The sequence below is a fragment of the Pogona vitticeps genome, chromosome 1 (assembly GCF_051106095.1).
Source record: "Pogona vitticeps strain Pit_001003342236 chromosome 1, PviZW2.1, whole genome shotgun sequence".
Taxonomy (NCBI): Eukaryota; Metazoa; Chordata; class Lepidosauria; order Squamata; family Agamidae; genus Pogona; species Pogona vitticeps.
Genome location: NC_135783.1, coordinates 306,695,313 through 306,708,439, shown reverse-complemented (window position 1 = coordinate 306,708,439; position 13,127 = coordinate 306,695,313).

The window sequence follows — 13,127 nt, the reverse complement described above, 5'->3', positions numbered from 1 at the left end:
AGTAGAAGACAGGAGGGCCTGGAGTGCTCTGGTCCATGGGGTCATGAAGAGTCGAACACGACTAAACGACTAAACAAACAAAAACAAAACAACAAAACTGTTAAATGGTTATGTGGCATATTTCTTTAATGTTTCTCCCAGCGATATAGGAGGACAACCTAAGAGTGGTAGGGTCACTTTCATACCAACACATACTTTGCATACCAACAAAGCTACAGGCAACAGTAGTGGCATGGGATTTTTCCAACAGGATATCTTCTGCCTTGATTTTGAAGATTGCTACATGTTTGTTGCTGTTTATTGGTGTTTATATTCCTCCGCAACAATCTCATGTGATGATAGATGACTTGTGGGTTAACTTAGAGGACTATATTGAGTATTTAATATTATTGTATCCTGATGCTTCTATAATAGTCGATGGGGATTGCAATGCCAGGATAGGAACAAATAATGAGATACTTTCTGCACGGCTCAATATGACTTTCCCAGAACCAATTCTGCATCCACATCTCCAACACAGGCAATTTAAAGATTGTGGTTGTAACTATGCTGGCCTGCATTTAATGCATATGATTAATAATTTGGGTTTAGCTCTTTTAAACGGGTGCACAATTGGAGACAGACCAGGTGAATTTACTTTTACCTCCTTAGCAGGTGCTTCTACAATAGATTGCGCTTTGGTCTTAAGAGACTTGATGGATGGAATATATGACTTTAAGTTTGTATATCATGCAGAAAGCGACCATCAATTTTAATAATTACAATGTGTTTGCGGAACTTGCTAATATAGCACCCATTGCAGCTGATACAAGAGGGGCTCGCATTAAGTGGTCAGAAGAACTGGATGCATTTATGAGATGGCTACTATTCTCAGAGCCTTATTTTTACTTCAGTAATTTAATTCCTTCTCTTAGTCCAGTGGCGCCTGTCCTAGAGACCTATAAACAATACAATCTCTGCAAACACATCTAACATGTAAAAAGCCATGCAATTTGTCTACTCTGATCCCTATACAGTGGATCCTCGACTTCCGGAATTAATCCGTATTGGAACGGTGGCAGCAGGTTGAAAAGTCTGTAGGTCGAGGGACCATTTCCTGTAGGAATGCATTGAAAACCATTTAATCCGTTCCAGGCAAAGAAAAAAAATCCCGGGCTTCTAAAGCTGCACCCTCTACTGTCTGCCTTCTGTCCCTGGTGCCCTCTGCCTTCTGTCCCTGTTTGGACAGAAGACAGAGGGCACCGGGATGGGAGACAGAGTACAGTGGGTGCAGCTTTGGAAGCACGGGAGGCCGAAATCTGCTCCGCCCCCACTGGCAGCTTTCTGAGCCGCTCCACCTCTGCCGGCTTTCAGCTTTCCAAGCTTCACAACTCCCTTCGCTGTCCCTGTCTCCCGTTGCTGGTCCCCTTTGCTTCTATCCCTGTGGGGACAGAAGGCAGAGGGCACCAGAGATGGGAGACAGGGACAGCAAAGGGGTTTTTTAAGCTCGGAAGCCGAAATCTGCTCCACACCCGCTGCCAGCTTTCTGAGCCGCTCCACCCCCGCTTCCGACTTTTGGCTTTCCAAGCTTCACAACTCCCTTCGCTGTCCCTGTCTCCCATCAGGGACAGAAGGCAAAGGGCACCAGGGACAGGAGTCAGGGACAGCGAAGGGAGTTGTGAAGGTGGAAAGCCGAAAGCCAGCAGCAGGGGTGGAGCAGCTCAGAAAGCCGCCAGCAGGTGCAGAGCAGCTTTCAGCTTTCTGAGCTTCGCAACCCGCTCTGCTGCCCTCTGTCTCCCATCCCTGGTGCCCTCTGGCTTCTGTCCCTTTGGGGACAGAAGGCAGAGGGCAGCGGGGACGCTAGGCATAGGGCAGCGGAGGTGGCTTTGAATTTCCCACCCTTTCCCCCTGGCTTTCGTAGGTCGAAGCTCCGGCCAAAAGTCGAAATTTTAGTAAGTCGGGACCTTCGTACGTCGAGGGTCCACTGTACAAAGTCCTGGTTTGATTCTGAGTGTGAAGCAGCTAAACATGAGTTATTGCTCACCTATAGGGCCTACAGAGAACAGAATCTGGCTAGAATTCCAACAGATTGGTTCATGCTTAAAACGAAGTATAAAGCTGTGGTTAAAAGTAAAAAGCTCCAAGCACCGAGAAAGACCTGGCAGTGTTTGATAACTGCATCCAGTCTGAAGGACTCAGCCTCCTTCTAGAAGATAGTGACAAAGGGAACGCTAACTCACACTCCCAAACAAGATTTCTATAAATTGCCTAATATATGGGAGGAACATTTTCAAAGTATTTACATAGTCCACTCAGCTAGTACTTTAAGTTCTCAGAATGATCTTGATAATTTACCTGAATGGCCCCCAGTTGTTCCTAGGGAAATCTTAATGCTAAGTGAGCAACTCAAACCAGGCAAGGCTCCCAGAACTGACTTTGTCCACTTAATAAAGTCCAAATCTGACTGGTGGACTCCAGTATTAGCCTCTTTATTCACTTGGATTTATAAAACAGCATGTTTTCCCAAGGACTGGGGCCTAGCCAACATTGTCCCAATTTACAAAAGAGGAAATAGAGGGGACCAACTAATTACCGACCAATAAGTCTATTAAACACCATTAGTAAACTATATGCAAGGCATTTATTGGGTAAATTACAAGATTGACTGCTTGAGGAGAATATACTTGCAGAGGAACGAGCCAGATTTAGGCTGGCAAGATCCACCATAGATCAGGGCCTTATTTTACACCATCTGGCATGTAAATACTCCTCACCTAAGGGTGGTGTCCTATATGCAGCCTTTATAGACTTTAAATCTGTATTTGACCTCATATCAAGAGAAAGCCTGTGGTCTAATTTTGAGACCACAAGTATTGATAAACGGCTTCTCCTTTTGATGCAGCAACTTCATAAAAATACATTTCTATGCAACTCAGCCGGGATCATATCCAACTAAGTCCCTGTGCTTAATAGAATGAGACAAGGATGCATACTATCCCCCACTTTGTTTAATTTCTATATCAATGGCTTAGTTGGAAACGTAAGTAACCCCAACTTTTATCAACCTAAGCTTGCCTCTCACCCAATTTCAATCCTACTTTATGCTGATGATGCCATTTATTGTCAACAACGTGTGTAGGCTTTAGGAGACTTTTGAGATCCTTCTCCTCCTACTGCAATAAAGAACAACTTACAATTAACTATGCTAAAACCAAGATTATGGTTGTTAGTAGAGGGAGAATAAAGCATAAATGGTCTCTAAATTGACATCCTGTAGAGCAAGTATCATGCTACAAATATTTCAGCATAGTCTTCCATTCTTCAGGATCATGGCTTACTCATGTAAACCACGCAGCAATGAGTGCCCAGAAAAATACCATAGCACTAAACAGATTGTTCCATACTGATGGGGGTAAACATGTTCCATTGGCAATACAAGTGTTTAAGGCCAGGATTATTTAATAAATGCTTTATGGTTCTCAACTGTTTGCCTAAGCTAACTTACAACCTCTGGAGATTGTTCAGACCAAATTTGCGAGCCATCCTTGGAGTTCCACCTTGTACTTCCAATGTGGCTCTTCGCTTAGAAGTCGGGATAGTATCCATTAAAGCATGGATTACCAAAGTCCTTATGGTAAAGCACTGGCTTAAATTTAGTTTTTCATTGCAAGCCTTGCTACTAGATACTTTTCAGTCGGAATGGAAGAAGTATATAACTGAAGAGATATCGGACATTGTTTTTTCTCCCAGTACATTTATAGCAATGGGTCTTACAGATGCCATCAAGGTGGTGGAGTTAAGGGTCTGGGATATAGAATTACAGGACCATGTTGAACAGCTGGGGAAATCTAACTTTCTTAAGAAATCTTTTATCACCTCCTCGTATTTAGTCAGTATTATCTCATCTAAAGCCACAACGGCTTTACTGTCTCTGCCCTTGTAATAGTGACAAAGTCAAATCAGTTGATCATGTTCTCTTATATTGTACCTGCTATCAGGATTTACGTATGGAGCTTTTTCTTCCTATTATCTGTAAATCTCCTGGGAGATCAGAGGGGTATTATGTACAGTTGCTACTCTCTGACAATATTCCTTATATCACAAGACAAGTGGCCAAATTTTGTGCTGTGGCAATAGTCATTCGCAACCAGATATTCAGATTGTGATTTTAGATGGCCAATATAATGCTTTTATAATATAACACTGGCCGAGGTTTTACAGTACTTATTTTAAAGATATATGATATTATTAATTTGAAAGAAGGGGCTTTTTGATCATGTTTTTAATGGAAAATTTATAGTTCTGCTTATTTTTGTGAATTTACAATTGTATGTATTTGTTTTATATTGTTCTGGTCTTACTGGTCCTTGAATAAAATTACTACTACTATATCTCAAAGAGCAAACCCAGCTAGTTTTCAAAGTAATAGACGTGAACATCTGCTATGACAATCAGATGTTTTCAGTACTTAAGAAATTCCTGCTTCTAATAACGCACTCACTATCTCTACATCTAGCCTGACCCTTGATTTCTTTATTGATTACCCCATGTGAATAAAATCCTTTAATCTGGATGCTTTGATGTCAATATGTCTGGGTCAGTGAAGGTACTGGATGCAGATTGGGTCCATTTCAGCCATACAGTTCTAGGACAACCTTTATCTCAAGAACTTTCTGCAAATTTAACTTTAATTGTCCTCTCCTGAGCTACGTCTAGACTACTTATGCCAATTTTGCCAGTACTTCAGGAATGACCTATAAATCAACTAAGATAACAGTCTGAGATATTACGCAGTAGATGAAACATAAAACTGTTCTTTAAAAATCAGTTAAATTGCTTGAAGGAACAACAAATTCCTACATCAGCCCATTCTTTGTGTTCTGAAGTGCAATTTACAGGGCTAAACCAAAGCATATGTCATACCTTTAATTTTGTAAAAAGTTATGTAGAAGTCTATTATTCAAAATAATCACATAACTGGGAATTTCACTGAACAGCTACCTTTCTCCTCAGCAGGGGGCCATTTTATAGACTTTAAAATCCACTAAGTTCAAGCAGCTTTCCTTCTAAATAATACATGTGCTAAATATGTCACATTAAAAGTGCTTTTGGCATGTAAATGATCTGTTTTCACCTAGAAATGCTTTTAAAAGAATCTGAGCTCACTTTTTGGGAAATTATAAGTGCATTGAATTTCATTGTCCTAGAGAACCATGCAGAGTTGATAGAAGTGAACTACAATGACAAACCAGCCCTTGTCAGCCCATATACTTATGTGTCATTTGAACTGTCAGGAGTACATGCAGTTCTGTTGGCTTCTATGCATTTTCTATCCAGATCAGAAAAATACGATTTGTTTTGTGGCTAGCCCTCCATCTTACCAAATGGGTTTGTGTGTGGTTTTCTAAAGTCTAAGTGTTTGCAGTCTTTTGTGTGGTGGGTAAAAAGTTAGCATTTCCTTTGCCAAACTCATTTTGCTTGCAAAAAAGAGATATTATTATTATTATTATTTGAGTTTCTATCTTCTGCTTACATTCAGGCATGTTTCTGTCTGCCACTGCTTTAACGTTAGAGTATATTACAGTCGATTTTATAGGTGGTATAAAATGTTTTTCTCCCAGAAGTGAAACTGAATATTTTACGTAACATGAATAATCCTTTTTTAAAAGAAATCTCCCTCCATTAAACTGTTACCCTCCCTATTGTATGAGCACTGAAGAATGAGAGTAATTCATGATATCTTCTAAATGGACTCTTCTTTTCTGCCACCTTCCAAAACTTGTGTAAAGAAATTTAATGAAGTCAAGTTATATCCTGCACTTTCTTTCTTTCTTTCTTTCTTTCTTTCTTTCTTTCTTTCTTTCTTTCTTTCTTTCTTTCTTTCTTTCTTTCTTTCTTTCTTTCTTTCTTTCTTTCTTTCTTTCCTTGTTAGAATGTATTTAGTATTAATACTAAATTTATTAATACCAGGATTAGCCAAAGATATTTTGAGACAGAACAGCAAATGGGGACCCACTCTCTAAGGCAACCTGCATGAAGAACAGTCTAGTTATTTTAGCTTCTGAGGCAGAAAATCTCACATGCCTCTTTTGGCGCCCCTACACTACATAACAAAATCTTCTCATAGCAGACTGGATACCTAAGAATTTAATGTAACCCCAACTCTGCTGCCTGAGGCAGCTGCCTTACAAGGTTAGTATGGCCAACCTTGACTATATATTTTTAAAAAGAATACAGTCGTTCTTGTTTGGGAACTATATTTCACAATATATTAGCTATAATATACATGATAGGACTTTGCCCCTCAGTTAGGTGATATTAGACCAAATTCTCTCACCTAGTTACAGTGGAATGGCACAAATGGTGTAATGTTGGAAACTGCCCCCAAGTTAAGACACGACTATAGACCTATTCAGTCGCAAACATGAGTTCTATAACTCAGCATGCAACTAATAATGTCTACAGTGAGTTCTTGACTTGGGAAAATCTGCTTCCAAAAGTAACTCTAATTGCATAGCTACTCAAGAGGCTATGTGAATTTAAACTGAAGTTTCATATTATTTCCATAGCCATAAAGGGTTAAGAAGGAGTGTGATCTCAAACTTTAATATCTCCAAACTAGAGATGGGAATATCCCTGCATAGCGGGACGTAACTGGGGTCTGGCCCCTGGGGCTGGATCATCCACTCACACATCCACTGTTGGCCTCACTCATCTTTCCAATCATTCCCGGAGCTCTGCTTTCTTCCTGCTCAGCTGACCATTCTACAGCCATGCAGGGAGACTCGTCCTCCCTCCCCCTGCCTGGAGTGGCTAGCTGAGCAGGAAAAAAGTGGAGCTTCAGGAGTGACTGGAAGACTGAGCGAGGCCATCGCCACCGCCAAACACATGAGTCTGGCTGTGTGGGGATATTTGTATTCATATACAAAAACGAAAAGGGACGTGGTGGCACTGTGTGCTAAACCGCAGGGTCAGAAGACCAGCAGTCATAAGATCGAATCCACGCAACGGAGTGAGCTCCCGTCGCTTTGTCCCAGCTCCTTGCCAACCTAGCAGTTCGAAAGCATGCAAATGCGAGTCGATAAATAGGTACCACCTCGGTGGGAAGGTAAAACGGCGTTCCCTAGTCACGATGGCCACACAACAATGGAAACTGTCTTCAGACAAGCACTGACTCTACAGCCCCCCTAGAGTTGGACACAACTGGACTAGAGGAAGAAAAAGGTTAGGGGAGAAGCACACCCAAGCCAGAATGCCACCCTAGGACTCACCCCATTTATTATTTATTACCAATGAGTCTCTATGATTTTTTCGGGGAGGGGGAAGGGACCCAAACACACAACCTCACACAAGGACTGCTGCTACTGCCAGTCTCCCAACTAGGAATGGAAACTGTGTTTCAAATAGTCACATGATTCAAAATCAAATCCATTTAGAACAGAGTGTTTTGGGGAGCAAATGTCAATGTAAATAAGCTCTAAGGCTTAAAAAAGGTGTCATCTAAAACCCTGATGTCCCACTGCTGGTCTGACTCAGTATACAGCAACTTCCTATATCTCTGTGTTTGTTCCACCTTTTCTCCCTGTCAAAATTTTGTTTCAAGTATAGCTTGGAAATCGAGTTAAATATTCAAGTAAATATTAGGGTTCAAAAACACACTGAACAGCCATTAAAATGACAGAGAACAGCCATTAAAATGCTGAAAAGATTGCAACAAGGAGAATTTTATTTTCAAACAAATATAAAAGTTGTTTAAACTTCATTTGCAAAAGGATATAAAATACACTTGAGGAATTAATCAAGGCATTCACAGAGTATAACCAGATTTGCTTCCAGAAAAATGAGAAATGTGCCTACTTTCATGGTATACTTTTGTTTTTAATGTACCCTTTTTGCACATTGAAATCAATATTTAATAAAAATGATTTAAGGTTACTTTGACAGACAAGAATATTGCAAATAGGTCTTTGCAGGACAACTTGATCATGGTGTTTTGTTTTGTTTTTCGACATCAAGCCTGAATACTTCCACAAAAGGGATTTTAAAAATAAGCTTTCAAAGATTCTGTTTTATTAGATCTTTTTGGTCAGAATAGCAATCTGTACCTACCCTATCATTAAGGTGCATTGGTTTATACAGTATGCAATGTGCCTTTTGGAGTGACAGCTTCATCCAGTACAGTTTGAAGTGGCCTTGTCTGATGTTTTCCCCTGTGAATATGTTTCTACTTTGGGTTCTGGGACACCTTGGAATTTAAAGCACAAAACAGCCTGAGTCGGGGGGCTCTCTGGATCTCTCCCTCACAGATTTCCCTTTCACCTCTTTATCTGTCCTTCACAATTGTTCAGTTTTGTTAAAATCTCTCAGAAATTTCCGGCCCAGAACACAACTAAATAAAGAAAAAAACTGAAACCACAACACCCAGGGGCTCAGGAAGTTTCTGACACACCTTCAGTAGCAAGGCTAAATTTGGCTAACCTTCAGCTGTGCACAGCTGGCTGTGTTTAGAAGATCTGCAGGAAATGATTCAGCACCCATGCTAATGTGGCTTCTTTCTATAGCCCCAATGATACTATAAGAAGTTGGGGTGTCATTAAAAGAACAAGAGGAACTAAACAGTTCACCAAACCTGTCTTAAATCTCCACCTGAAACTTAATGAAGCCAATTACCTATGACCAAAACAACATCATCTTCTCTTTCCAAAAGAACTCATTAGTGAAGTAAACAACACCAGGTCATCCAAGTTGTGTTATATGTTACCAAAGCAGGACACATAGAAGGAAGGAAACGTAACAGAAGTCACAGAATTGGTTGGCATGAGTCACAGCCAGATAAAATATTGTTTGCAACAAACAGTTCATCATTTGCAAGTGTGTTTTTGTAGATGAGACAGCTGCATCCTTAACCTTCCACGAAGAACTTCACCTTTAAACAGTATAGCACTTCTTTAATTACAAATTAGCGGCTCATGTTCAACTGCTCAGTGATGACACCAAAAGAGAACATTCCTGATTGTTTCAAAAGTGTGCTTTATTATTTTAAAATATGGGAGAAAAATCTAAACAGCATGAAAAATGAGAGGGAGGGAGAATTTCTTTAACTGAAATCAGATTTACAGCTGTTTATCACAAGATATATGTCAGTGAAACTTTGGAACCCAATCAGAATGTTTCACTACCAGAATATACAAAGGAATGTAATATTTGGCAGTTATTTGTAAGCCCAAGAGTCCTTTTTTCTTAAACAGACATGTTTCTACTCTATTACCATACATGAGTTGTCACGTTAAGATTCTTAGAAGTTTGAAAAATTATCCTTAATTACAGAACAGCTAAAGATTTTGAATAAAAAAAATCTAAGGAAAAGCTACCGTTAAAAGAACAAAATTGAGTGCATTCAGTAAACCTTGGGAAAATGAGAATAGTCTCTTGTTTGTCTCAGAAGCCGTGTATGTTTTCCAATTATTCCTCGCAAATATACATGAAACCTCAAGGGCTTTTAAAAGTAAGTAGAAAAAAATGTGTATTGGGAGAAAGTGTGGTGTAAATAAAATACAATAAAAACAGAGCTCAGGTGGTTACTCCTTTTCTTCTTAAAGAACGAACACCAGCGGCAGGACTCCGGAGGTGACAATCAGTTAAAGAAGGGAATCTGGCTCCTAGAAAGGCAGACCAGGAAGGAGTGCCAGCTTCGAAGGAGGCCAAGCCAACCTGGCTGGTTCCAAAGGCTGAGCTGATGCTTCTGAGCATGCTCAGAAACATCTTTTTTTCTGTTTGGTTTGCCTGTTCTCAGAGCACTGGCTGAAATCTCAGATAATTGCTAGCGTTTCCTTGGGTCTCCAGGCACAGAAACTAGCCTCAGGGTGACCAGTACTAGAACAGAAGAAGGTCTGAGTTTTGTCAGGGAACTCTCTGTGAAGCCTAAGTACACATCTTTATCTACTCCCATCTGGTGTCAAGCCAGTGTGGGGTAGTAGATAGAGTGGCAAACTAGGACTCAGGAGAAGTGGAGCTGAATCCACACTAGGCCAAAGAAACCCACTAGGGGAGTAAAACTGGCAAAGCCACCCTTTTCAAGTTTTACCTTAACAACCCTATTAATCATCATCATGTGTTATCTAGTCAATTTTGATTTTGCCGACCCTTTTCTGGTTTTCCAGGTGAAGAATACTCAGAAGTAGTTTACCATTCCCTTCTTCTGAGGGCACCCTGGGACTGTTCAGCTTGCCCAAGGCCAAGCAGGCTGAGTGTACTCACAGGAGGCACAGTGGAGAATTGAACTCTGTGTCTGGCTCTGCAGCCAGATATCTAAAACCACCAAGCTATCCAGCCAGCTGAAGACACATGTCTTTGGTTTGTTTTTGTTGTTGTTGTTTTCCCACTGTTAGGATCACTATACGTCCTTTCCAACTTGATCGCACACAAGACACACAACTGATTGCAACTATCTTTGGCTGAAGATGTCTCCCTCTGTGTGTGTCATGCTTGTGCAAGAATGATTTCTTTTCTCATTCTCAGAGGCGAGGGTAAGGCAAAGGAACCAACACATTTCTCTCTTTGCCTACAAGGACCTGCTAAGATTTCCTGCTGCTCTCAGACTGTCCTTGCAATTGCAGGGGACGTGGTGGCGCTGTGGGCTAAACCGCAGAAGCCTGTGCTGCAGGGTCAGAAGACCAAGCAGTCATAAGATCGAATCCACGCAACGGAGTGAGCGCCCGTTGCTTGTCCCAGTTCCCGCCAACCTAGTGGTTCGAAAGCATGCAAATGCGAGTAGATAAATAGGTACCATCTCGGTGGGAAGGTAAACAGCGTTCCGTATCTAAATCACACTGGCCATGTGACCACGGAAAGATTGTCTTCGGACAAACGCTGGCTCTGTGGCTTGAAGAGCGGGATGAGCGCCACCCCCTAGAGTCGGACATGACTGAACAAAAATTGTCAAGGGGAACCTTTACCTCTCCTGACCAAAAATTATCAAGCTGTGCCAGCTGGCTGTACTCAACTGGGAGGCCTTCTCCTTAGTTTTTGCATCATTTCATAGTTAAAAGCTATGAACTGCATTCTTTACGTTTCCTTTCAGCCAATCCTTGTTTGCTTGCTTCTTGTTCGCGGCTTCCTTTTCAAAAAAAAAAAAAAACAATAGGACTCCTGTCTTCTGCCATACTGTATTGCATTGCTTCGTGGGATACAAATTTTCCTTTAAAATGTGTCCATAACTCCCAGCACCATTCACTAGGGGGTTAAAAAAGGGAGGGGGGAAAGGAAAGACTTGGAAGACCCATTTTTTTTTGCCAGTGGTTTTAAAGCATGGAAGTCTGCTGACAAACTCAGTCCCAAGGTGGAGAGAGGAGTTTGGTAAGTCAAAGAGCAAGTGTCACATGACCCCCTGGTACAGCCTGCTGGGAAGAAGATAATATGGAGATTCCTCTTCTCTGCCAAAAAAAAGGAAAAATTTAAAATAAATTTGGATTCTCATGGGTTATCAGATGCACTTGTCATACATTGGTCAAAATCCTGTTGAGCATGGTCTGTCTGTGCAGTGGGAATGATTGCTTTAGCTGTGGCAGATTGCCACACATTAAAGTGTTCCCATATCCACTTCTGGGGTGGACAAGACTCTCCACACAAGTATTATTCGAAATTGCCAGCACATGCAGCCTACTAAACAGTTAAATGGATTTTTTTTTAAACTATCAAAGCTGCTATGAGTTTAATGCTGCTGTTACAATCCTGTGTGATTATTTAAGACAGTTATTTTTGAGTGATTAAACAGATCAAACAAGCAGTCATGTTTTTCAAAAAAAATATAAGATTCCAATCCATATTTGTTTCCCAAATTCATAATTCAACTTTACCCAGATAGTTTTAATTACAGAACTGCAAAAAGAAGAATTAAAAATAATGATTAAAAATGAAGATACTAGGAAATGTACAAAATCGCCATTAACCCCTCTTTCAAATTGCACATATTATTGCTGGCACACAGGCCATTTTTCCCCTATTTCTTTTAGCCATTTGTCAACTATATGGCATTTTAAAGATATCTAAAATAAAAATGTCTCACACCAACCAGCAGAGTTATACCATATCTTCTGGTAGCCTACTGTAAATTCCTACATAATATCACTTTAGAAATATAAACTTAAGCTTAGTTGTCTGTGTTAATGGGATGTTGGTGTCTTAATTATTGGGAACTGAAAATATCATTTAAGTGTGATTAAATTAATTGTGTACATTATGTACTTAAACAGCCCGATGTAATAATTAACAATGAACTTTTAAAACATTTCATTACACTGTTTCAGCAATAACTATTAGCCAGAAATGCCAGGCTAAACTACAGGCATTTCTAAAAGGGAACTATTCTGTTCCTTTTATTAGGTGGACTGAGACGATTAACAAGACCTCAGAAACGTACTTTTTAAAAGTATCTAGTGACATTTACAGTGTGAGGCTTCAAAAGTGGTTAGTTGCCATTACAGCTACAACTTTTAAGACTAACTATTTAACAATTTCACAAAAGTAAACAAAACAATAACTTTTTGAGCTGCTTTTTCAAAAGAGATGTGCTACAAAGCCACTGGCTTGTGGCACACCAGAAGGAACCATTGGGGATGCCAGATCAAGAGTCTTCCTAAACTTAAAACGGCCAAAACATGAGACTTCTGATATCCCAACGTGATTGATGGATTGATAAAACAGGCATGAGGGCACTCTGGGTGAATGGGCCTGAATTCAGATAAAATCTGGTGAACCAACCAAGATGGCGATTCAATGGGAGGGGGAAGCATTGGTTTGGTAGCCAGGCAGGTGGAAAAACACAGAGTGCAGAGATTGCTATCATTTCCAGTAAGGATCTCATCCTGCAGAGCTTACCTACACTATATACGAGTTTTCCCAGGCTCTATGCTACCAGCCTACAAAGAGTTTATTTTTCCCTTCTGCCATGACTTATGCAATGAGGCATGTGACCGCTGCTTTACTCCTTACTTTGCTCCTAGTAGTACTGTGGATCCAACTTCATGCATTCACTAGTTGCCTCTGCAGTTCTCCCCTTTGCTTCCACCCCCTTCAGAGGCATGTCTAGTAGGGGCTCGAGAGAGGGTCTTACCGATGGCCACACTCAGATTCTGGAACTCCCTCCCAGG